Raw genomic sequence first — 22,411 nt, forward strand, 5'->3', positions numbered from 1 at the left:
ATGCGGAGAATTATTCCAAATTTGTGCCGCACTGTTTGTTAAGGAACTTTTATAAGCCTGTGTCCTTATTGACTGGGCATGGTACTTTTCTTTTCGTGGACGATGGAGGTAATGTGCGTTTTAATAGAGCTAACGTGGGAATTTTACGCGCGCCCGTTGAGTAACCAGTGTGTTTTACAACGTGGAAACATCCCACAACTGCCACTGGAGTGCGTTGCGATCGCGTATACCACGTTGGGGCCCACGTACCGTGTGCGCAAGTCGCATCGTTCCTGAGCGTTCAGCACGCTCAACGTTAAGGGGCTCCGGAAAGGCTCAAAATCATGAAAAGTTCAATTTTTACTTTTTTACGTTTTCTGAATCTGCAGACTATTACCTTTTAATAGATATATAATTTATTCAATTCCGAAGACTACAACTATTTTTAAATTTTTTTTGAAATGTGTTCTACATGGGCGTGACCCACTGTGGCGCTGTTAAACTGCTGTCAAATGGTGTTATTATTAACGTCCGTGTTCATCAGGTACATTTTAGTGATGTGAGACAAAGTATGTGTTGTGGCTAACCTATTTTCAGAGACTTAGCAGCACCTGAACTGTTGAAAAAGTGTATTCACGGAAAAACTCAAAACCCCAATGAAAGTGTAAATAGTGTTATATGGTCGAGAATCCCAAAGACTGTATTTGTTGGAATAGAAACACTTCACTTTGGTGTGTATGATGCTGTTGCGACTTTCAATGATGGCAACATTGTAAAGTGCAAGGTATTTAGAAATATGGGAATGAAGATAGGTTCTAACATGGTACGAGCGATGCTTGCTTTAGACAAGGAACGCCTTCGGGCTGCAGACAGGGCTGTAAAGAGTCTAGAAATACGAGCAAGAGTAAACAGGAGGAGGAACAAGAGGAAGCTGGAAGAGGTGTTTGCAGAGGATGAAGATAATCCATCCTATGGACCTGGATTGCACTAAAAAGTTAATCCAATCTTTGTCGCTCGATTCCCAAAACTTTTATTTTCTCATACTAATTACATGTTTTCTAAGGATCTTCCAAACATATTTGTTTCAAACTTTCAGTAAATGTTACACAGTACCTTCTGCATAATTTAACACAGCCTTTATCCAAAAAACTGTATATTTTGAATATATAAATAAAAATTGCAAAAAAATGTTGTGAATTTTCATTACAATTGAAAAAAAGTCATCTTTAATAACTGAACTAAAATTTTGTAAAATCCCTGTGTATATTCCAATAAATAATCTGTAAAAAGTTCAACTTCCTACCTCAAATACTTTGTGGGGAAAGATGTAATTTATAAGCGTTATTTTAACATTGCAAGTATAGGGCGTTCCGGAGCCCCTTAACGTTCGACGGCACGGTCCGTGTGCCGACGGCGTAAGTGTGGTGTACAAGGCGGGAAGTGTGCGTGGCCCTTGTTTCTCGTGGGGCCCCACTGTGGCGCTACTAACGTCATCAGTCGTTTGTGAGGCGAGGAATCTCCTTTTCTACGAGGCGACGACGTCTGTGCAATTAGTGCGGCTCACGACTTCACTCGCCTCCGCCGTTTGTTCCTTCCCTGGCCGGAGTACCTGGCAGGTGCATTTCCCGCAGGAGCGGCCGGCCAGAGCGCGCAGTGAAAGTGGCGGCCAATTAGGGGCGCGCTTAATTCCCGCATCAATTAGCCGGGGCCGAGCGCGGGCGGCGTGGTTCGCACGCGCCTCTCCACTAGGAGCCCGGAGGTTCCGCGACTCATCGGGCTACGCACACACGCTGTGGACCTGCAGCGTGCGAACGGCGTGGAACCTGGCTGGCCTCTTGGAGGCAACGTAGCGGGAAAGTTTTCGGGGAGAAAGTTGTCGCCGCGCTCATTACGTGCCGAGGGACCGGCAGGAGGCAGATAATAAGCGCCGGCGACTGGGAACGCTCGTGGACACGGCCCGGCGAGACGGCGACCGAAGCGGAGTTTGGAGGATAGAAAAAGACTTAGTCGATTCTTCAAACGTGGATGCATTAACTACTGCAAGGGGAAGGCCGGAAATTCCCCGTAATTTGCCACTCTTTGTGTCCCCCCCCTCCTTCACCGCCCCCCCCCCCCATCAAAAAGAATATTTTTGTGGTCATTGGCACTTTTAACATGTCCAAGATGTGTACGAAGTAAATAAAAACTATGTTTTCTAAGGACATCATATTCGCTGTTAACGACAGAAATTATTTATTTCACAATTGCAATATCGACCTTTTGGGCCATTTTCAAGTGGTACTGCAAAAGATTTCGCTTCAGCAGACGCCAGAATTTAAAACCTTCAGAGATGTATAGATGTCATCGTCAAAAAGCAACTGCCTTGCCACGTTAGAAAGACCGGTTCCCGCACAATCACCGAAGTTAAGCAACGTTGGGCTTGGTTATGACTTAGATGGGAGACCGTACGGGAAAAAGGGGTGCCATTGGCTGACGGACACGCAGGTCACCGAAGTGGCGTCCAATTGAAAGACTTGCATGTGTGCCACATGGTATTATTATTATCATCATCAAAAATAAGTGTTGTGACTTGGCAAGACAGCCAAGCCACTATGATTGGTAGCCGAAAGGCACGCGTTAAGCTCACGCAGGCTGGCGTGAGGTCTGGAACAGTTATAGGAGTTTATAGTAGGAAGAAAAGTACGTAGCTGCTGGAATACTTAACTTTAATCCATAATTGGTGAACATCTGTCTGACGGTACATGCATCACAAGACAAATGGCAAATGATAATGGCGCCTTGCTAGGTCGTAGCAAATGACGTAGCTGAAGGCTATGCTAACTATCGTCTCGGCAAATGAGAGCGTATTTTGTCAGTGAATCATCGCTAGCAACGTCGGTTGTACAACTGGGGCGAGTGCTAGAAGTCTCTCTAGACCTGCCGTGTGGCGGCGCTCGGTCTGCAATCACTGATAGTGGCGACACATGGGTCCGACGTATACTAGCGGACCGCGGCCGATTTAAAGGCTACCACCTAGGAAGTGTGGTGTCTGGCGGTGACACCACAATAAGCATTTTCACTGTAGAAATACAGTAACATCATACGAGTGTGAAAAACTGTACATCGCATAGGCTTATTTTTAACGATCATATGTACACGTGTCAGAGGACACTACTGTCACATCTGATGCAGCAAATTCTTTTGCAGTCCATTTGAAAGTAGCCCAAAGGCACAAATTACAATTGTAAAATAAATAATTCCTACAGTGAACGACGAATATGATGACCTTTAAAAAATTCTCCAGGACTGTGAACCCTGACCATGAGAAGTTAATCAAAAACGATATTGTTGCTCATAATAAATTGAGACTGAGTCCTGTTGTGGGTTGGCAGGAGAGCCAACACCGTTTTACTAGAGGAAGCCGAAAGGCACGCGTTTAAGCTCACGCAGGCTGGCGTGAGATCTGGAACAGGACAAGGAAATTAGAATTTAGGAAAACGGACGTAGATGGTGGAATACTTAACTTTAATCCGTTAATGAAGAACGTCGGTCTTGACGGTACATTATTACAGTATCAATAGTAACTGGTAATGGCGCCTTGCTAGGTCGTAGCAAATGACGTAGCTGAAGGCTATGCTAACTATCGCCTCGGCAAATGAGAGCGTATTTTGTCAGTGAACCATCGCTAGCAAAGTCGGCTGTACAACTGGGGCGAGTGCTAGGAAGTCTCTCTAGACTAGACCTGCAGTGTAGCGGTCTGCAATCACTGATAGTGGCGACACACGGGTCCGACGTATACTAACGGACCGCGGCCGATTTAAAAGCTACCACCTAGCAAGTGTGGTGTCTGGCGGTGACACCACAAGTCCGCCTTTCTCCAAGTAAACAAATTATTGTTTTAACGTCAACTCATTATTTTCTGTAAGCTCAGACGCTGATCCCAATACTTCAGTACGATAATGTTGTTGTTTACAGTCCGAAAAACTGGCTTGGTGCCGCTCTCCATGCTACTCTATACTGTGCAAACTACTTCATCTCCAAATAGCTACTGCAAGCTACATCCTTCTGAATCTGCTTACTGCTTTTACCCCCGACAATTCCCACCAGTACTAAACTGGTCATTCCATGACGTCTCATAATGTGTTCTATCAGCCGACCCCTTCTTTTAGTCAGGTTGTGCCACAAATGTATATCCTCCCCAATTCTATTCAGTACCACCTCATCAGTTATTCCATCTACCCACCTAATCTTCCTCATTCTTCTACACTACCACATTTCGAATAGATCTATCACACTGATCAAACGTCATGTCACAGTTTTACATAATAACGGTTCCACAATCATACCCGGTTATAAGTAATCATGTACACTGGCCGTAATTATGACACACATTCCAATCTAAGTCAGACATGTACAAGCATTAGTTTAACTGACGCCACTGCTTCCAGATCCATACAGCTAACCTTGGTTTACGTCGTACTGGGTAGGCAAGGCCCTCTATTTCTTGCCCATATGTAAAAAATGAGTTAAGCGAAAAATTTTTATACATAAAAATGCATGGAATTCAAACAGTAATTATAATAAAACAAAATTTTGTCTGGAGGTGAACAATTAAAAAACATCATTATGACAAGCATATACGTAAAAAAAAGTTTAGTTTAATCTTTTCTTTTGTACGTATAGGCAGTAAAAGTAGAGGGCGTTTACTATGCAGTATGACGTAATGTTAATTTGTCACAAAGGTTTTTGAATTGTGTACTTCCAGACAAAATTGTGTTTTATTGTAATCAGTCTTTGATTTCCCTGTACTTTTATGTATAAAAAGATTTTACCTTAACCCATTCTTTTACACATGGGTAATATGCAGAGGGCGCAGGCTATTCGGTATGACGTACACAGAGGTTAGCTGTATGGACTTCCGAGCAGCGGCCCCAGTTAAGCTAATGCTTGTACATGGCTGAGTTGGAATGGAATGTGTGTCGCTATAATTACGTTCAGTGTACATGATTACATGTAACACTATGCAATTCTGGAACTGTAACTGGGTACATTTGTGACATAGCGTTTGGACATCTGCTCTATCTATGCCTGATTCTTGTATTATTTGTACTATTTATAGCGCTAATGATAGTTGCACTGTCAGCTGAAATCTAGATTTGCAAGCCAATAAAAAAAAATCGAAGCTGAGCTTCTTGTGCTCCTGCACAGAATTTTGCACTCAGTGAAATATTGGAAGAGCTGGTAAGCCGACCTGTTTGTTATCTCCGTGTTGCAGAGCAGAAGCGACGTTCATCCAGTCATCCAGACTGGTAAGTTGGCCCAGCAAATGAATGCGAAGCGCTTCCTTGGAATTACAACATACCTGCGAACAAAAGGAAACGGTGTTAGATATCTGATGTTACAAGCAAGACAGATTGCATGAAATGCACAGTTCTACAGATGGAAATTATCAACTGTGGTGTTAGCTGAAGAAATTGGACGCCCTTTTGAGACCAATGCTCTCAGATCATATACACTGCCTTCATACAAGAGATACGCTGCTAGTTCTGCATACGACAGAAACAAGTCAAGGTTCGTGGTACAGGAGTAACTAACAAAGTCGGATAACAAAAGAACTCGATACTGTTAAAAAAAAGGAGAATGAAAGGCTGGCTCAAATGGCTCTGAGCACTATGGGACTCAACATCTTAGGTCATAAGTCCCCTAGAACTTAGAACTACTTAAACCTAACTAACCTAAGGACATCACATGTGGTGTCACCGCCAGACACCACACTTGCTAGGTGGTAGCTTTTAAATCGGCCGCGGTCCGCTGGTATACGACGGACCCGCGTGTCGCCACTGTCAGTAATTGCAGACCGAGCGCCGCTACACGGCAGGTCTAGAGAGACTTCCTAGCACTCACCCCAGATGTACAGCCGACGTTGCTAGCCATGGTTCACTGAGAACTACGCTCTCATTTGCCGAGACGATAGTTGGCATAGCCTTCAGCTACATTTGCTACGACCTAACAAGGCCCCGTATTCAATTGATATTGAGATTCTATTAATTTATCATCAAGAGCGATGTTCTACAAATGTGGATTAAAGTTAAGTATTCCAGAAGCTACGTACTTTTCTTTATAGCATTCATTATGTATCCTGTTTCAGACCTCACGCCAGCCTGCGTGAGTTTAAGCGCGTGCCTTTCGGCTTCCTCTCATTGTGTCTAGGCTGTCTTGTCTAGACACAACATCACACACACCCATGCCCGAGGCAGGATTCGAACCTGCGACCGTAGCAGTCCCGCGGTTCCGGACTGCAGCGCCAGAACCGCTAGACCACCGCGGCCGGCAGAATGAAAGGAAGTTGTTGAAAATGAATGTAACGTACATTCAGGGTGAAACAAGTAACGTTGCATCCTCACAGCTGTTCTCCAGTGAAATAATTTCCCTGTTTCAAAAACTGCGTAATCATTCAATATCTCTCACGTAAGAATATATATATATATGTGTGTGCGTGCGCGCGTGCGATATGCAAGCATTCTGTTCCATAGAATAACTCAAGTGAAACGTAGCAATTATCCCTGCAATTTGGCCGTTTTTCCGGATGTTTCGTCTGAGAGTGACTTTTATCATCAAATTAGTCGTTTCGTTCTCATGCATTCAGAAGGCAGCAGGAGATTTTCAATAATTGTATTCTTTTCGGCGTTTGTAACACCTCTGGGTCGCATAGAAAAGCGACAATTTCCGAAAAAAATTTGTCTCAAAAACTTGCGGTGGAAAGAGAAGGCAGTTAGGTCACTCTAGCGACATAAACTCCAGGCGCTTCCTGTCTGTCGGACCAAGTCTAAGTAGTAACTGCGGCCTTCAGTCCGAACAGTAGTTTGATGCAGCTCCCCATGCTACTCTATTCCGTGCTAGCCTCTTTATCTCTGAATAGCTGCTAAAACGTAGTCTTAAAGATAGATGGTCTGAAGTTTACTATTAAGTTTTAAATTAACCAAATTAGCAACCAACATCCATCTTAATATGCTTACTGTTTCACCTCTTGATCTCCCTGTACTATCTTTACCTCCCACACTTCCATCCAGTACTAAATATTTCATCCCTTGATGGCTCAGAATTTGTCCTGTCAACCGATCCCTCCTTTTTGTCAAGTTGTGCCACAAATCTCTTGCCTCCCTAATTCTATTCAGTACGGTCTCATTAGTTACGTGAGAGACTCATCTGATCTTCATAATCTCCTTGTAGCATCACATTACAAAAGCCTCTATTCTCTTCTTGTCTAAACTCTGTATCGTCCACGTTTCACTTTCATGTACGGCTATACTCCATAGAAACACTTTCAGAAAAAAACTTCCCAACACTTAAATCTATAGTCGATGTTAACAAATTTCTCTTCTTCAGAAACGGTTTTCCTGCCATTGCCAGTCTATATTTTATATCCTCTCTACTTCGGCCATCATCAGTTTCTTTGCTGCCCAATTAACAAACCTAATGTACTACTTCAAGTACCTCGTTTCCTAATCTAATTTTCTCAGCATCACCTGATTTAATTAGAATACATTCCATTATCCCTGTTTTGCTTTTGTTGCTGTTCATCTTATATCCTCCTTTCAAGACACTGCCCATTCCGTTCAACTGCTCTTCCCAATTCTTTGCAGTCTTTAATACAACCACAATATCATCGGCAAACCTCAAAGTTTTTATTTCTTCTCCCTGAACTTTAAATCGTTTTCCAAATTTTTCTTTGGTTTCTTTTACTGTTTTCTCAATGTACAGATTGAATAATATCGGTTATACGGCACAGCCCTGTCTCACTTTCTTCTTAACCACTGCATGATACTGTTATTTCATGCCCTTCGAGTCTTGTAACTGCTGCCTGTTTCTGTACAAGCTGTAAATAGTGTTTCACGCCCTGTATTTTGCCCCAACTACCTTCCGAATTTCAAAGAGAGTATTCCAATCAACATTGTCAAAAACTTTCTGCAACTGTACAAATGCTTCCCATGTTCCTGTCAATCGTTCCGTAACGCTCCCTCTGAAACTTTCGCCAACCCCTGGCTCTTTCAACTTGTACAGGTCCCAGCTCCTTAGTTTCCTACCTTTTTGCAATTTCTTCAGTTTTAATCTACAGTTCATAAGCAATTAATTGTGATCAGGGTCAACATCTGCCCCTGAAAATGTCTTACAGTTTAAAATCTGGTTCCGAATTCTCTGTTTTACCATTATATAATCAATATGAAATCTTCTGGTGCACGTATACAACCTTCAATCATTATTCTTAAACCAAGTATCAGCGATCATTAAATTATGCTCTGTGCAAAATTCTACCAGGCGGATTCCTCTTTCATTCTTTTCGCCCAGTCCATATTCACCTACTACTTTTCCTTCTCTTCCTCCTCCTACAGCCGAACTCCAGTTCTGCACCACAATTAAGTTTTCCTCTCTCTTTACTATCTAAATAATTTATTTTATCTCATCATAAATTCTCTCAATCCCTTCTTTATCTGCGGAGCTAGTTGGCACATAAACTTGCACTACCGTGGTGGGTGCTGGCTTCGTTTTTATCTTGGCTACGATAATGCGTTCACTATGCTGTTCATATTACCTCCCTCGCATTCGTATTTTCTGATTCATTATTACCCCTACTCGATTTTGTATTTATAACGCAGTATTCACCCGTTCAAAAGTCCTGTTCATCGTGCCGCCGAAATTCACTAACCCCACTACATCTAATTTCAACCTATCAATTTCTCTTTTTAAACTGTCTAAACTACCTCCCGAATAAAGAATCTAACATCCCATACTCCGGCGCGTAGAGCGCCAGTTTAGTGTCTTGTGGGCCGGCGGGAGTGGCCGAGCGGTTCTAGGCGCTACAGTCTGGAACTGCGTGACCGCTACGGTCGCAGGTTCGAATCCTGCTTCGGGCGTGGATGAGTGTGATGTCCTTAGGTTAGTTAGGTTTAAATAGTTCTACGTGACTGATGACCACAGAAGTTAAGTCCCTTAGTGCTCAGAGCCATTTGAATTTTGTGTGTTGTGATGAAAACATCCTGTGGAGTAGTTCCCGCACGAAGATACGACTGGGGGAGTATTTTACGTCTGGGATATTATACCTAAGAGGATGCCATCATCGTTTAACAATACTGTCGAGCTGCATGTCCGAAGAGAAAAAGATACAGCTGTAGTCCCCCTTGCGTTCAGAACAGCAAGGTCATGTTGAGTGTTGGTACAAGTCCAGATCAATCATTCAGACTGTTGGCCCTGCAGCCACTGAAAAGGCTGTTATCTCTCTTCAGGAACCACACGCTTGTGTGGCCTCTCGGGAGATACATCTCCGTTCTGGTTGCACCTACGGTACGGCTACCTGTATCGTGGAGGCACGCAAGGTATCCGAGCGAAACCGCGCGAAACCTCCGGCTCCGGAAAGTCCGCTTCGTGACCAGCGTTACAGGACTCCAGACAGGCCGTAATGTAACGGCCGCGGGCTGGCAGCTCAATGAGCGGTAAAGGCCACGAGGTCGCACGCCGACCCGCTAGCGTACGGGGACGGGGAAGGCGGCACCGCGTCACAGCCGCCGGCGTGCTTTTGTGCCGCGGCTTTGAGACACCTTGTAGCCGCGGCACAATGTTCCCACCGCACGAGCGACGTACGTGCTGGCCGACAATACGCCGTGTCTAGCAATGTGACGCGTTAGCACACCTACTGTGCCGTTTCCCGATCTGCACCGCTCGCACAGTAATCATATTGTGCGACAAATAAACACGACGCAACATTGCTATGCAGCACTAAACCGTACACACTGATTCTGAATCTGCAAGAGTCCGCAGCTTCGTGCTAGCGTACGAGGAACGCGACACACAACTAACTTCGAGGTCAGAACGATCTCGCGTCGACCGTTGTGCAGAATTCGTCACGGAATTTTTTTTCTGGGTCAAGGGACACGCTAACAACAACGTATCAATCGATGGTTTAGAGAAGACAGCATTTAAAAATATCAAAATACCGCCATGGGAACAGACTATATTACATATGAAACTTCATGGTAGATTAAAACTGTGTGCCGGACCGACACTCGAACTAGGGACCTTTGCCTCTTCGGGCAAGTGCTCTACCATTTTTTTCCCATTTTTTTCGTTATTGATCGTTGGGTTTGGTCGTTGCGGACGTCGCAAGACATCCTGTTCAAGTTCGGTGGTTGATCCTTCCACTCAGTTTTTTTATTACAGAGGCCAACCGGCTCTCTGACCGAACACGCTGATTTTGCAATGGAAATGGAAATGAAGTCCCATGCTTCTTTACAGAGCGTAGGGGAACGATGCGGGAGACCCGCACCACCTTACTAGGCAAGGTCCAAATGGAGGTGGTTTGCCGTTGCCTTCCTCCGACCGTAATGGGAATGAATGATGATGATGAAAACGACACAACAACACCCAGTCATCTCGAGACAGGAAAAATTCCTGACCCCACCGGGAATCGAACCCGGTTTTTTTTTCATTTTTTTCGTGTTTGATCGTTTTGTTTGCTCGGTGCGGATGTCACATGACATCCAGTCAAGTTCGTTTGTTGATCCTTGGATTCAGTTTTTTTATTACAGAGGCCAAACAGCTCTCTGACCGAACACGCTGAGCTACCGTGCCGCACCATCTGAGCTACCCAAGCGCGACTCACGCCCCGTCCTCACAGCTTCACTTTTGCCAGTACCTCGTCAGCTGCCTTCCAAACTGTACAGAAGCTCCCCTGATGAGACAGGCGCCGATGGGAAGATTAAAATCGAGCGTCGAAACACAGTGAAGGGACGTATAGACGAATACAGCCACAGCCGGTCATTCCTTACAATATCTGGTTCCATACAGTTAAAGCAAGTATAAACTTGTTCTGTAAATAAAACCGCCTTTTCTTGCTGCAACTTAATTAATGTTTCCCAGATGCGTTTCGTCTTTTTCTTGCTCTAAAGCATCATCAGTGGCATCCATAAAGATACAGTTTTATTTTTTTAAATTACCAAACAGCTCACGTCGCCATTTTTTATGTAAGTAAGAAATTACTTACGATTTGCTGTGATCTGCGTTTCCCTTCATGTGGTCTGGAGGTCGCACTACCACCTTATTTCCCACACATAAGCACAATTTTGTATTCCGAACTTTTGCGCATTGTTCACCACGTTTCTCCTCTTGTGGTGTATTATTATTCTTTTGCCACTCGATATAGCTATTTCTACGGACACTGTGCTTTTAATAACGTAAATATTGTGTTTCCTCCTCTTTGGTTTGTTTACCGACATGTTGCCAACCTAACGATGTATATGTTCAAACCCAACTTCTATTCATGATGTTTATATAGTGTGTGGGGGGTGGGGGATTGGTGGTTTGAGTTGTACAGTGTTGAATAGGAATGTAATAGCTGCTAGCGAGTGATTGAAAGCTTTCGTGACGGCTGATTTGACTTTTCGTTTCAATGTTCCGTGTTGGGGTTCATGGATAAGTGAGTGTAAAGATGTTGGGTATTATTATTATTCTTTCTTTCTTTTCATTTCTCAGACGTTATGTCTGGTCAAAAATGGAAAGTGACGCGGACCTTGATCAAGCGTGACTTCCTTTTAACTGTACGGTATATGTTATATTGCATTTAGGAACTTCCGGGTGATTGAACATGTATCAATAATTACGGATTTCTGTAGTTGTATATATAAGTTTGGATGTAGCTGTATTGCATTGATGTACTGGTGGATATTGTGCGGTATGACTCCTGTAGTTGATGGTATAATTGGTATAATGTCAACTTTATCCTGATGCCACATGTCCTTGACTTCCTCAGCCAGTTGGATGTATTTTCCATTTTTTTCGCCTGTTTTCTTTCGTATATTTGTTGAATTGCGTATGGATATTTCGATTAGTTGTGTTAATTTCTTCTTTTTATTGGTGAGTATGATGTCAGGTTTGTTATGTGGTGTTGTTTTATCTGTTATAATGATTCTGTTCCAGTATAATTTGTATTCATCATTCTCCAGTACATTTTGTGGTACATACTTGTATGTGGGAACGTGTTGTTTTATAAGTTTATGTTGTAAGGCAAGCTGTTGATGTATTATTTTTGCTACATTGTCATGTCTTCTGGGGTATTCTGTATTTGCTAGTATTGTACATCCGCTTGTGATGTGATCTACTGTTTCTATTTGTTGTTTGCAAAGTCTGCATTTATCTGTTGTGGTATTGCGATCTTTAATAATATGCTTGCTATAATATCTGGTGTTTATTGTTTGATCCTGTATTGCAATCATGAATCCTTCCGTCTCACTGTATATATTGCCTTTTCTTAGCCATGTGTTGGATGCGTCTTGATCGATGTGTGGCCGTGTTAGATGATATGGGTGCTTGCCATGTAGTGTTTTCTTTTTCCAATTTACTTTCTTCGTATCTGTTGATGTTATGTCATCTAGAGGGTTGTAGAAGTGGTTATGAAATTGCAGTGGTGTAGCCGATGTATTTATATGAGTGATTGCTTTGTGTATTTTGCTAGTTTCTGCTCGTTCTAGAAAGAATATTCTTAAGTTGCCTACCTGTCCATAATGTAGGTTTTTTATGTCGATGAATCCCCTTCCTCCTTCCTTTCTGCTTAATGTGAATCTTTCTGTTGTTGAATGTATGTGATGTATTCTATATTTGTGGCATTGTGAACGTGTAAGTGTATTGAGTGCTTCTAGGTCGGTATTATTCCATTTCACTACTCCAAATGAGTAGGTCAATATTGGTATAGCATAAGTATTTATAGCTTTTGTCTTGTTTCTTGCTGTCAATTATGTTTTCAGTATTTTTGTTAGTCTTTGTCTATATTTTTCTTTTAGTTCTTCTTTAATATTTGTATTATCTATTCCTATTTTTTGTCTGTATCCTAGATATTTATAGGCATCTGTTTTTTCCTTCGCTTCTATGCAGTCGCTGTTGTTATCCAATATGTAATCTTCTTGTTTAGTGTTTTCCCTTGACTATGCTATTTTTCTTACATTTGTCTGTTCCAAAAGCCATATTTATATCATTGCTGAATACATATGTTATCTTCAGTAATTGGTTGAGTTGTTGATTTCTTGCTGCCAGTAGTTTTAGATCATCCATGTATAGCAAATGTGTGATTTTGTGTTGGTATATTCTATTAATATTGTATCCATAATTTGTATTATTTAGCATGTCGGATAGTGGGTTCAGAGCAAGGCAGAACCAGAAAGGACTTAATGAGTCTCCTTGGTATATTCCACGCTTAATCTGTATTGGCTGTGATGTGATATTATTTGAATTTGTTTGTATATTAAGTGTGGTTTTCCAATTTTTTATTACTATGTTTAGGAACTGTATGTTTAGGAACTGTATCAATTATTATTACTATTACTATTACATTGGGTGGTATTATTATATTAGTCCTCCTTGGGAGCGTTATTCTATGATCTTTTAATATAAACAATGAATTGTGTGGCATGTGTAATTGATCATTCAACAGGGTTTTCCTTTCTGGGAAAAGTAAAGTAAGTTGCAGCAAGAAAAGGCGGTTTATTTACAAAACGTGTTTCTGTGTTTGCTGCGGACGATGACCACGCAAAGCCGGCCTGTGTGCCCCAGCGATTCTAGGGGCTACAGTCTGGAACCGCGCGACCGCTACGGTCGCAGGTTCGAATCCTGCCTCGGGCATGGATGTGTGTGATGAACTTAGGTTAGTTACTTTTAAGTAGTTCTACGTTCTAGGTGACTGATGACCTGAGAAGTTAAGTTGCATAGTGCTCAGAGCCATTTGAACCATTTCTTTCCTATTCCCCGGATCTTCCTCGAGGTTTCTAGTATTTGTAGGCTCACGGCAGGCCAGCGTGCGTCGTGGACGGGCCCGCTTTCCGGCGGCAAGTAGCTAGCGACACGCTGTTGTCGGCGACCTTGCGGCTGGAGGGAGCTTCCTGCGACACGGCAGCGGCGTCCGGCACGCGAGGCGAGCCCCAGCCTCCAGAAGGGCAATGCCGCCGGCGTGGGCGGACGTCCGGCTAGGCGCTGCCACTGACCGCGTTATGGGGGAGCGCCAAGGCGCCCACTCGCTAGCCACTCTGTGCGGGAGGACTCGTACCTCCACCTGAGAGGTACTCTGTCTGGACACGTACTGGCGGACACTAACGTGGGGCGTGTCCACACTTCGCCTTAATAGGTGTTTGAATTCTGCTGAGACTCTTGCAATGATGTGTATAACCAAAGTATCGAGCCACCTTTTAGTGGACAGTAATACGAGGTGCGTGCACCGCTCTTCGCTTTTACGAGGTGCATTCAAGTTCTAAGGCCTCCGATTTTTTTTCTCCGGACTGGGAAGAGATAGAAACATGAGCATTGTTTTAAAATGAGGCCGCGTTCATTGTCAATACGTCTCACAGATGGCAGCACCGTACGGCACATGGAATTTTACCGCCAGCGGCGAGAATGAGAACTGTTTTAAATACTTAAAATGGCGACGTTTTCCTTACTTCAACAGCGTGCAATCATTCGTTTTCTGAATTTGCGTGGTGTGAAACCAATTGAAATTCATCGACAGTTGAAGGAGACATGTGGTGATGGAGTTACGGATGTGTCGAAAGTGCGTTCGTGGGTGCGACAGTTTAATGAAGGCAGAACATCGTGTGACAACAAACCGAAACAACCTCGGGCTCGCACAAGCCAGTCTTGACGACACGATCGAGAAAGTGGAGAGAATTGTTTTGGGGGATCGCCGAACGACTGTTGAACAGATCACCTCCAGAGTTGGCATTTCTGTGGGTTCTGTGCACACAATCCTGCACGACGACCTGAAAATGCGAAAAGTGTCATCCAGGTGGGTGCCACGAATGCTGACGGACGACCACACGGCTGCCCGTGTGGCGTGTTGCCGAGCAATGTTGACGCGCAACGACAGCACGAATGGGACTTTCTTTTCGTCGGTTGTGACAATGGATGAGACGTGGATGCCATTTTTCAATCCAGAAACAAAGCGCCAGTGAGCTAAATGGAAGCACATAGATTCAACGCCACCAAAAAAATTTCGGGTAACCGCCAGTGCTGAAAAAGTGATGGTGTCCATGTTCTGGGACAGCGAGGGCGTAATCCTTACCCATTGCGTTCCAAAGGGCACTACGGTAACAGGTGCATCCTACGAAAATGTTTTGAAGAACAAATTCCTTCCTGCACTGCAACAAAAACGTCCGGGAAGGGCTGCGCGTGTGCTGTTTCACCGAGGCAACGCACCCGCACATCGAGCTAACGTTACGCAACAGTTTCTTCGTGATAACAACTTTGAAGTGATTCCTCATGCTCCCTACTCACCTGACCTGGCTCCTAGTGACTTTTGGCTTTTTCCAACAATGAAAGACACTCTCCGTGGCCGCACATTCACCAGCCGTGCTGCTATTGCCTCAGCGATTTTCCAGTGGTCAAAACGGACTCATGGCGTCAGCGTTGTGAAAAATGTGTACGTCTGCAGGGCGATTACGTCGAGAAGTAACACCAGTTTCATCGATTTCGGGTGAGTAGTTAATTAGAAAAAAAATCGGAGGCCTTAGAACGTGAATGCACTTCGTGTGACTGCTTCAACTGCGCTGGGGACACTTTGAATATCTATGGGCCAATGGCAGCCCATTTTGCTTTCTAGAGCCCTTAACGGAGAAGGCGGTGATGTTGAATACTGGGGTCTGGATCGAACTCGAAGCTCTAAGTCATCCCAAAGGTGTTCCACTTGGTCCAATTCGGAACTGTAGGTAGGTCATTCCCTTCAAGGATGTTATTCTCCACAGATCGTTTGGCGGGGTCAGGGATTTTCTCTGCCTCGTGATGACTGGGTGTTGTGTGATGTCCTTAGGTTAGTTAGGTTTAAATAGTTCTAAGTTGTAGGGGACTGATGACCTCAGATGTTAAGTCCCATAGTGCTCAGAGCCATTTTTGAATCCACAGATCGTTTCCTCACAGATACTACGAGGGTCACTCCAAAAGCAATGCACACTATTTTTGTAAAAATACAGTTTTCATTCTGCATGTGTGAGAGTTTTACAGTGTGTAGATACATCCTTTCCGCTTGTTTTCAAACTTTGTTCAACCTGTTCCCGTGAGTGGCGACGTCACAGCATGTCTTCAAGATGGCTGCTACACTTCACGTTCGGCAGAAGCAACGTGCTGTCATAGAATTCCTGTGCTGTGAAAACGAGACAGTGGAAAACATCCACAAGAGGTTGAAAAAGGTGTACGGAGATGCTGCTGTCGATCGTAGTACAGTTAGTCAGTGGGCAAGCGGGTTACGTGATGAAAGCGGGCACGGCAATATTGAGGATTGTCCTCGCAGCGGCAGGTCTCGTACTGCACGCACTCCAGACAATGTACAGAGAGTTAACGAATTGGTGACTGCTGACAGACGCATCACAGCGAACGAATTGTCATGTTACGTTGGGATAGGGGAAGGAAGTGTTTGTAGAATACTGAAAGCTCCCAGGATGTTGACAGTGGCTCACAAGGAAACAAGAAAAACGGTATGCAGCGAACTTTTGGAACAGTACGAGAATGAAATTCTTGGAAGAATTGTGGCAGGCGATGGAACATGGCTCCATTATTTTTCACCACAGATGAAGAGGCAATCAATGTAGTGGCAGCATGCAAATTCACCCAAGAAAAAAAATTCAAAACTACACCTTCTGCTGGAAAAGTTATGGCTACGGTGTTTTTCCGATTCCGAAGGACTCTTGCTTGTGGACATCATGCCAAGTGGTACCACCATAAATTCTGATGCATACGTGACGACTCTGAAGAAACTTCAAGCTCGACTGAGTCGTGTTCAACCACATCGGCAAAAGTAGGATGTTTTGCTGTTACACGACAATGCACGGCCACATGTCAGTCAAAAAACCATGGAAGCGATCACGAAATTTGGATGGACAACACTGAACCTTACAGTCCTGACCTGGCTCCATGTGACTATCATCTCTTTGGGAAACTGAAGGACTCTCTTCGTGGAAGAAGGTTTGAAGATGACGACTCCCTTGTGCATGATGCCAAACAGTGGCTCCAACAGGTTGGTCCAGAATTTTACCGTGTGGGTATACAGGTGCTGGTTCCAAGATGGCGTAAGGTAGTTGAGAGGGATAGAAATTATGTGAAGAAATGAAAATATTGTTCCGAAAGGATGTATCTACACACTGTAAAACTTTCAAACATGTAGAATAGAAGATGAATTTTTTTTAAAAAATAGTGTGCATTTCTTTTGGAGTGACCCACGTACTTTAAAAAACGGTCCATTGTCATGCTGATAGGATTACCACCTCTGAACTGTTCCTCTACTGTACATAGTACACAACGATGTGAAACGCTTCTGCATTTACCATTTTCTTAAATGCAATGCCGGGGCCACACCCAAACCCATGCCTAACACCACCTTTTTTGCAGTTGACTCTTCGCACTATGCATGATAGTAAGAAACGTTCTCCAGGCATTCGCCGATAATGATGACGACGTTTGGTTTGTTGGGCGCTCAACTGCCCGGTCATCAGTGCCTGTACAAAGTCCCAATCTTTTCACAGTCCAGTTTTTTTACACTGTCCAATCTAGCGACTATCACGTATGATGATGATGAAATGATGAGTACAACACAAACACACAGTTGCCGGGCAGAGAAAATCTCCAGCACGGCCAGGAATCGAACCCGGGACTCCGTTATCCAAAGGCAGCAACGCTAGCCACTAGACCACGAGCTGCGGATGGCATTCGCCGAACACAGTCGGTTCCGTCGGATTGCCACAGGGTACAGTATAATACACCACTCCAGATGACTCGTTTCCAGTGATCCACTGTTCGGTGGCCTCGGCCTCTTCACAACCTCAAGCGTCGCTTAGCAGTGACTACAGAAATGTCTGCTTTATGAGACGCTGTTAGACCACGCTTTTTAACTCCGGAAAGCTATACGTCACAACGGGAATGAATGGCTGCAGTGCTGTACGAGAATTCGGTGACACGCTGGGTTCTCTAGAACGCGTCGTATAATGCATGTAGCAGTTTGATCCCAGATGTGACAGCAGGGCAGCGGTGACGTCACGAGGTGTCAGCCCCTGCCCTCCCACGCCCCGGCAGCAGGGGAAAGGGAAAGTGAACAGCGGCCTGTCTGCTCTGCTCTGCTCTGGCCTGGCCTGGCCTGTAGAGCGGTTGCGCAACAAGGACGGGGGCCGGCGGGAGTCGACCTGCGCTCTCCAAGACGCAAACAGCACCATCACGGCTTAAATCACTCCAGGCCTCCTCCAAAACGCAAGCCGTTTTCTTCACTAGTCCACCCTCTCTTCTTCTTTATTTCCAATTCGGAATCAGAAGGTCGTTTGGTGCACTACATCCACATCTGTACTCAGTAACCCGCCTTACAGTATGTGGCGGCGGATATTTTAGGTATTATTATTTGTTATGGCTTTTCTGTTACACTGTTCCAATCACGAATAACGCGTTTGTCCGTAACTCTCCGCACAAGCTCTAAGTTCACTTATTTTCCTGTTGTCATGTTTCTGCAAGACATTTCAGAAGAAGGAGACTGCGTACACTACGATTGTCCGTCCTCTTTTAGAATACAGCTGCGCGGTGTGGGATCCTTACCAGATAAGATTGACGGAGTACATCGGAAAAGTTCAAAGAAGGGCAGCACGTTTTTTGTTATCGCGAAATATGGGAGAGAGAGTCACAGAAATGATAAAGGATTTGGGGTGCATATCATTAAAAAAAAAAAAAAAAGACAGACATAATGTCTTATGGGATAACAGCAATCAGTGGTTTTATAATGTTGCTTAAAATCCGTCTTGATTGCAAAAAATTTTTTATTATTCATATGACCGGTTTCGGTTCATTCAGAACCATCTTCAGATCTGATATTTCAGTTACAGGAGTAACCCGTCCAAATCCAGCAACTTTCACATGCTACATGTGACGTAGCATGTGAAAGTTGCTGGATTTGGACGGGTTACTACTGTAACTGAAATATCAGATCTGAAGATGGTTCTGAATGAACCGAAACCGGTCATATGAATAATAAAAAATTTTTTTGCAATCAAGACGGATTTTAAGCAACAATATAAATGTCGTTTTTCGTCACGACGGAATCTTCTCACGAAATTCCAACCACCAACTTTCTCCTCCAAATGCGAAAACATTTTGTTGACACCGACCTACATAGGGAGGAACGATCACCACGATAAAATAAGGGAAATCAGAGCTCGTACGGAAAGATATAGGTGTTCATCTTTCCGCACGCTATACGAGATTGGAATAATAGAGAATTGTGAAGGTGGTTCGATTAACCCTCTGCCAGGCACTTAAATGTGGTTTGCAGAGTATCCATGTAGATGTTGCAGTCTCGTCTTCGAACGTACGGTCTCGGAATTTCAAGCTCCTTCGTGTTTCACGATGGGCAGTATGAATGCAACAGAGAACATTCTCCAGAGAAGAATATGAGAGGAAACGAACGTCCTCTGAGATGGTTCTCAGTTTAATACGAATAAAAAAATTCGAAACATATTCTCTGACGAAAGAGTTCTTACTCACTATCTCCCCTCCTCCTTAAGAACGTTCTCAGTGTGTGTCGTCTGCCGCGTCCGACACAGAACACACACGTAAGATTACATTTCATGCAACTCGCTCCAACAGGCAAACTATTCAGTGCACAAGTATGGGATTGGCCTCAATGTGTTCTGGAAGAGCTGGTTGGTTGGTTTTGGGGAAGGAGACCAGACAGCGAGGTCATCGGTCTCATCGGATTAGGGAAGGAAGTCGGCCGTGCCCTTTCAAAGGAACCATCCCGGCATTTGCCTGGAGCGATTTAGGGAAATCACGGAAAACCTAAATCAGGATGGCCGGACGCGGGATTGAACCGTCGTCCTCTCCAATGCGAGTCCAATGTCTAACCACTGCGCCACCTCGGTCGGTGGGAAGAGCTGCACAAAGTTTCGATTTTACTTCCACGTGCGGCAACAAATTGTTGAGATGATTACGGACATTTTACGAAAATTCATTTTACAACGATGTTACCGTATGTTACCGAATTTTCGACAAGGGGGAGACTTGTAGGTAACACATTATGCGAACGAAATCTTAAGAATACATCACATTTTCATCTTTTGCAAACCGGAATTCTGTCAGACGTTTCTTAATGTACACAGTATTGCTTCAATATGGCGCATAGTGATCCGCTCGTGCGTCACGTACTTAAGCATTTGCGCTTCCGGTTTCGTTACGACAAACAGATCGCTTGGTTTGTGGTAAAGCAGTTATTAATTTTCATGGTCCGCCTACTTATTTCTAACATAACAATATGTAAGATTTATAACGTCAGAAAACATAATGATGAATATCTGAAAATGTCAGTGACAACAGTTTTCTGGTGTATACTTCAGTGCCGCGCGGGAAAGCCGCGCAGTCTGTGGCGTCTTGTCGCGGTTCGTGCGGCTCCCGCAGTCGGAGGTTCGAGTCCTCCCTCGGGCGTGGGTGAGTGTGTGTGTGTGTTTGTGTGTGTTTGTGTGTGTTTGTGTGTGTTTGTGTGTGTTTGTGTGTGTTTGTGTGTGTTTGTGTGTGTTTGTGTGTGTTTGTGTGTGTTTGTGTGTGGTTCTTAGCTTAAGTTAGTTTGTGTAAGCTTAGAGACCGATGAGCTCAGCAGTTTGGTCCCATAAGACTTTACCACAAATTTCCAATTTCTTATACCTAAGTCTTTTCCTACACCAATCTGGGGCTGCTAAACAGCACAAAAACGTTTCACTGTCTCTTCGTTTCAAAGGTCGCCAATCTTCTTTCATAACTTTCGAGAATGAAGTTCACCAGCCAAATAATGTTTTTATTGTTAATCCTGTATAAACCTCTGCAGTTCCTCTCTTCCGTACTTCTTCGGGCTACGTATATCTTTTTCATCCTGCCTAGCAACGATTTTTTTTCAACTTCGATCTAACGTAACAGCAACAGAGCACACCCAGCTCGAAGCATGTTACAGGGCTCACTTCCATGAACGGAGAATGTTCTTCGCGCTGAGTAACTTCCCCCACACTTTTACTCAAGCTGAGAATATTCTTAGGTGAAGCATATTCTCCGAAATTCCGAGAATAAAGTACACTCTCCGTTTTATTCACACCACCCTACGTCTCTCTCGTAGCGGCTCTACCGGAGTTTCGAGACCATGTCCGTGACGCTATCGTCCTTTTTTTTTTTTAAAGGAGCCCGTGACGATAAGCGCCGTTCGTCGTTGGATCGCGTCTCTCTCTCTTCACTTAATCCTGCTTAGTAAGGATCCCAGACTGATGAACAGTACTCAAGAATATGTCGAACGAATGTCCTGTAAGCCACTTCTTTCGTGGGTGTGTTACATGTCCTTAACAGTTTTTCCAATGAAAGAGCCTGGCATCTACTTTCCCTACAGTCTGCTTTAGGTGCTCGCTTCACTTTAGGTCGCTCCGGGTGGTTACTCCTGGCTATTTTACCGTAGTTACTGTTCCCAGTAATCTGTCGCTAATCGAACAGCAGTGGATTTTTTCACCTGCGCACTACCTTACATTTGTTTAGGTTCCGGGTCAGCTGCCAGTGTCTGCACCAATCATCGAAACCCAGCAGGTCTGCCTCCAGCCTTCTGGCGATGAGATCTTCCTACGCCTAACAGAACTGAAGCTAATAACCTCTCTTAATTTGTCGTCAGTCAGTTGTACGAACTGTAAACGAATCTGGCACACCTACATTCCCTTGGGATCCTTTGGAAAGTACCTTTACACTAGTCGCCCCGAAACCATCTATACTTTCCATATGTTTCTTTCATTCGTCGCAAAACTGCATCATTGCATCATGCTCGTTGATTGCTATTGCAATCCTCGGTCCCAAAACCTTACGCTGTAATAGCCTCCCTCCCTCCCCCCCTCCCCACCCACCCCCGCTCCTCCCCTTCTTTCACCCGATTGCTACGCGCCGAGATGGTTCAAATGGCTCTAAGCACTATGGGACTTAACATCTGAGGTCATCAGTCTCCTAGACTTATAACTACTTAAACCTAACTAAGCTAAGGATATCATACGCATCCATGTCCGAGGCAGGATTCGAACCTGCGACCTTAGCACCAGCGCGGTTCCAGACTGAAGCGCCTAGAACCGCTCGGCCACAGCGGCCGGCGCTAGGCGGCGACAATCGCTTGGTGAAGATTAAAGCGGAGCTATCAGCTTCGCCTGCTGTATACCCCCGTACTCTTTTATTGCCTCAGAATTCACTGGACGCTGCCCGTATTTCCTGACGAGAAGTTATAAGACGCTTGGTAAACGATGGAAATCACCTACGGTGGTTCTTTTTAGATACATCAGTTGAAAACTAAAGAACCGAGGAAGCTGGAATGCGTTAAACAGAGAGGAAGCAAGATACGTGAGCTCCAGGTAACTGTAACTCCAAAATTGGAGGAACACTATTTCTGACCACTGACCCAAAAAATGACAACGTTTTT

This window comes from Schistocerca cancellata, chromosome 12 (genome assembly GCF_023864275.1).
Source record: "Schistocerca cancellata isolate TAMUIC-IGC-003103 chromosome 12, iqSchCanc2.1, whole genome shotgun sequence".
NCBI lineage: Eukaryota > Metazoa > Arthropoda > Insecta > Orthoptera > Acrididae > Schistocerca > Schistocerca cancellata.